Genomic DNA, 5,380 nt, shown 5'->3' with positions numbered 1-5,380 from the left:
TACAGGGTTTCCGAGGGTGTAAATCCTTACGGGAGTAGAAAGCCTCATCTTTCTCCCGCGGAGCAGCTGGTAGTTTCGAACCGCTGACCTTTAGGTTCGCAGCCCGATTCGTAACCACTACGCTATTAAGTTCCATGGAGTTGGTTCAGACTCCTAACAACCCTGCATAGGTTTCTCAAGGAACTGCTGGGTTTTCTAGATTAGCAGTCCAGTGCTTATCTTACAGCACCACAACAGGACTCCAATAATACCACAGCTTGCAATTACTTCATAGTGAAAATTTTTTATACTGAAGCGGCAAAGAGACTTTTTACGTGAAAATGCTTTTAAAGCTATAAAGGCATAACAATCTCAAAGGATTGTTTTGAAATGATTGCTCCAGGGTAGGGTACTTTGTAGGCACTATGAGTCCTCTGCATTGAGTCACTTCTGACCCACAGTGACCCTGTAGGACAGAGGAGAACTGCTCCACAGCATTCTGACATTGTAACGTTTTCTGGGAGCAAGCAGCCTCGTCTTTCTGCCATGGAGCAGCTAGTGGGTTTGAACCAGCAATCTGGCAGTTAGTGTCCCAACACTTAACTCATTGTAGCATGCAGGCTCATTGTAGTTACTATAATTTCCACTGTACTTCACAATCAGTGAGGCAAGCCACCCTCGTTTTCTACATGCAAGATTTTCCATGTCATAATGATGGTATTTCTGAAATATTTTCTGCTTCTGACTCAGCCTCTACATTTAGCCCTTATTACCTCCTCACCAGACTTCATCTCTGCAGGAAGGCACAGCACGTGGCTTATTTACTCCTCTGTTTCCAATGCCTAGCACATGGTAGGCCTTCAATAAGGTTGGTTCAATGAAAGAACCCGAATTCCTAACTAGTCGTCTTACCTTCAAGTGTCTTTTTTTTCTAATTCACTCCCATGATGCATCAGTTTTCTCTAAAAATATATACAGTTCTACTTAGACCCTATACACACTCATAAAACCATCTTAAGATTCTTCCTTGTCTGTAGAATAAAGTACAAACTTATGAAAATCACATTCAAGATCCTTTACAGTCTAGTCCATTTTTCCAAGTACGTCTCACAGCTCTCAACTTCCCTCCCCATCCTATGATTTATTCTTCCACACACCATGCAAGTTCACCCTCCCAAACCATCACTCAGCTGTTTCCTTGCCTTGAATAACCTTCTTTTCACTCTACTTACTCATCTGGTGGAATTTCATAGATCCTTTAAAGTATAGCTTAGGTGTCACCTTGTCTAACACCTTCTGCTCCACCAAGCAAAGGTGGTTCTTTGGTGCTCTCATGGAACCTGTCTTGTAATTCTCTTCTTACTTGTTTCTCATTATATTATAGTTGGTTTTCTCTCCTTCTTGTATCAGTTCTTTGAGAGCAGGGATTGAATCTTAGTATTCTTTAAACATCTCCCAAAGCTGAGTACCTCTTACCACCTCCGCCATTATCACTCCAGCTCAAGCCACTAATATTTCTCATCTGTCCCATGGAATAGAACATGACTGGCTCCAGATAGCACACTTGCCACCCAACAGCCAGCCGACTTGCTACAAAGCCACCAATCATTCTTCAACAGTATAAACAATCATGTGCCTTTCCTCAAACCAGCTAATGGCTTCTTTGCACTTAGGAAAAGTTCCCAAGCCCTAGATGACGGAGCCTCTGCCTTCCTCTCAACCTCATCTCTATCTCTCTTCCTCTTGCTCATGCCCGGCCCACTTGTCTCCTTGTGCCTGAGTGACTTACCTAGTATTATTTAATAGTACTTTACAACAACAGCAGCTATCAGAGAAATACCACAAACAAACCAAAAAATACCAGACCCAGTGCCATTGAGTCATGTCTGACTTAATAAACAAAATTTATTTTTGCAGTTTATATTTGCAGGCTAGAAATGTGAATTCAAGGTGCTGGCTCTGGGAGCAAGCTTCCTCTTTCTGTGGGTCTTGAAGGAAAGGCCTGTCTCTTCAGTTTCTGCTCCTAGGTGACCTTCATATGGCTTGACAGAGCTCTTCTCCATCTCCGCTGCTTTTCTTCCTTGCTTAATCTGCTCCTTGTTTATCTCAAAAGATATAGACTTAAGAAGCACCTACACTAATACTGTCTCATTAGCATCACCAAGAAACCCTATTCCCAAATGGGATTATGATTGCAGGTATGGGGTTTACTACACATTTGTTGGGGACACAATTCAATCCCTAACACCTTGCTTCTCCTTGAACATGTCAGGTTGCTCCCTCTCAGGACTTTGAGCTGCCTCCCACTGCCAGGAAAGCTCTTCCTCCAGATCTTAGCTTCCCTTCACTTCAGTCTCCTCACATGTCACCCCTCAGACAGGCCTTCTCTGAAGCATTAACCTCCTTTACACCCTACTGTCTTCATTGCACTGAATACCACCAATGCTAACTTGCCACCATTTTCTTTTTTCTTTGCCCACATGAAGTCTCTAGGCTTGAACTGCTGACCTTGTAGTTAGCAGCTCAATGCTTAGGCCGTTCTATTACCAGGGCTCAATACACAGAACAAAAAAACCCCCAAAGCCACTACTACTGAGTTGATTCGGACTCACATTGACCCTGGAAGCTGTTTCTGAGGCTATGAACATCTTTAAGAGAACCAACCACTTCATCTTTCTCCTACTGGTGAACCTCTGACCTTATAGCTAGCAGCTTAGCACCCAAACTACAGTGCTCCCAGGGTTCCTTGTACTTAGAATGTTGTTGTTGTTGTTGTTAAGTGCCTTGGAGTTGGTTCCGACTTAGAGTGACCCTGTATAGGGTTTCCAAGACTTTTAAATCTTTTGGGGAGCAGAGAGTCTCATCTTCCTCCCACAGAGCAGCTGGGGGGTTCAAACTGCAGACCTTGTGGTTCACAGTCCAGTGCTTATCATAATAGTGCCTTACAAATAACAGGTACTCGGTAAATAGTGATCAAATCTTTGTTTCTCAGGTGCCTAATCTAGTGCCTGGCCCTATAGATGTTTAATGATTGGCCCAAATCAGTACATTTTACAAATGAAATGAAACCCTGGGATCTATCCAGGTTGAATATTAAATCAAATAAAGTTTTTTGTTGTTTTGTTTTGTTTGTAATCTATTTGCTCCAGGCACATCATTCTGAATTCTTTTCTTTGATGGTCACAACTGATGTAATCACATTCCTCCGTTTTTCAGAAACCAGTTGGTGAGCAAGGTCTTGTCCAAGGATACTTATGGAGTTTCCAAATGACAACCAAGAGTGATCACCCAGTATGGAGTCAGACTGTCCATCAGCCCACTGCGTCTGCTCCACTCCTGAGGGATTCTGACATGGTGCATCAGTCACCTCTTGTGAATCATCCTGAATGTACATTTGTTGTTCAATCCAGTCAAACTTTGGTGTTGTTGGGGCAGAGCAAGTAGGACAGTGATTAACTCCAGAGTCCAAGACGGTGGTCTCTTTACAGCCTGTGTGTTCTAGTGAACATCGCTGCAAACCTTCAGAGCCTCGTGGTTTGAGCCTGTCTGCATCAGCACCGGAGCCTCAGGGGCCTCCACAGGGTACTTCAGTCCCTTGCATTGGGTAAACTAGGGAACAGCTTACTAAACTTCCTATGTTCCCTTTCACTGCTGGTCAGTTGTGTTCCCTGGCAGCCGGTTTGTCTTAATCTCTTGTTTGTGTTTAAGTAAGAGAAAGCAGCAGACGGTGCAGAGAAGGGTGAACCCCTAACATGAGTGAAGTGCAGCGGGTTAAACATCTGTCTGGCTGTGCTTCAGATGAGGCTAAAAGGGAGCCAGACTGTATCCTGTTTTCATGCATGGATAGCACTAAAACCAGACACCAGAACAGGGAGAACCTGGAAGGTGTACACACACATATACACACACACTCACGTACTCCCACTGGTGGTGGTAGTGGTTATTTGCCAGCCCCAACTCAAAGCGACCCTATACAGGGTTTCTGAGGTTGTCAATCTTTACAGGAGCAGAAAGACTCATCTTTCTCCTGCAGAACAGCTGGTAGTTTTGAACTGCTGACCTTAAGGTTCGCAGCCCAATTCGTAACTACTACGCTACCAGAGCTCCTTACATACTCCCACTGTTGGTTGGTAAGTACCATAGAGTCAGTTCGGACTCATAGTGACCCTGCACAGGGTTTCCAAAGCTGTAAATCTTTACGGGAGCAGAACGCCTCGTCTTTCTCCCGCGGAACCGCTGGTAGTTTCGAACGGTGACCTTGAGGTTGGCAGCCCATCTCGTAACCATTACACTTTCAAGCATTCTGTAACTGAATAAGAGTGGTAGGTGGGACCTCGTGAGTGGCAAGGCAAGTAGCTGAACTGCATGTGCGCCCGATGCTAAGCACTGGGCTGGGCCTCCTGTGAGCGGAAGGTCATCTGAAGTTGGCTACCAAGAAGTTAGTTAGGATTGTCATATGCGTTTTACAGAAGAGGAAAATTAGATTCAGTGAGGAGATGGCACTTGCTCAAGTCATACAGATGGGAGGGGGCCTGTGTGACTCACTGGCTGCTAAGAGCCAGGATTTCTCCAGTGGCTAGAAAGGCACCAAGGGGAGAGGGGGAAAAGACCTGGAGGGGCAACAAATGGGTCCTGCCTGAGACTTGATCATCAGCAGGCTACGAATGCCCAGTCTAGTCACCTAGCTTCCAGGGAATTCTGTGGTGATTTACCAGGTCATCCTAGTTCCATTCCGTGGCATACCAGCGTCATCCTACCCCATTCTGAGGGATACAGGGTTACCCTAGTTGCTCACTGCCCCCATGGTACCTGGATTGGATGGAGCACCAGAGCGTGGCTCCTTTTTTACTAGCAGTGCGTCATTCTGGCCTTAGTGTTCTCCACAGTGGTGACTGAGGGCTTTCCTCTTCCTTGGGTTCCCTTCACCTCTCTATTAATTTCAAGATTATATCGCCTGGAGGGGGTCCTGGTGTGGTGCTGCAGGAACAGCACTGGACTGTTAACCACAAGATCGGTGGTTCAACCCCACCATCTGCTCCCCAGGAACCTTATACAGGGTCTCTATGAGTCGGAACCGACTTGACAGCACTTAACAACAACAATACACACTGTGGAGTGAGCAGTCCCAGAGCACCATGGGTATCTCCAGGCCTGAAATAGGGTACCGCCAGCGCCACCAGGGTTTTGGCCTCTTTGGGGTGCTTGCTTCACCGAGCCCCTTTCCAGGCGTGTTGGGCTTGGAACTGAAGCGCCCCCCTGAGTTGCCTGGAGCCACCCGGAAGCGGGGCTCCCCGAGCGCGCGCGGGGCGGGGCAAGGGGCGGGGCACAGCGCTACCTGGGCCGCTGGGGAGCTGGGGGTGGGCTCTTGGGGCAGCCCGCGAACACCACCCCCCCACCCCAG

The sequence above is a fragment of the Chrysochloris asiatica genome, unplaced genomic scaffold (genome assembly GCF_000296735.1).
Source record: "Chrysochloris asiatica unplaced genomic scaffold, ChrAsi1.0 scaffold00078, whole genome shotgun sequence".
In the NCBI taxonomy this organism is placed as follows: domain Eukaryota; kingdom Metazoa; phylum Chordata; class Mammalia; order Afrosoricida; family Chrysochloridae; genus Chrysochloris; species Chrysochloris asiatica.
The sequence above is the reverse complement of the archived record's forward strand: the minus strand, read 5'-3'. Positions refer to the sequence as shown.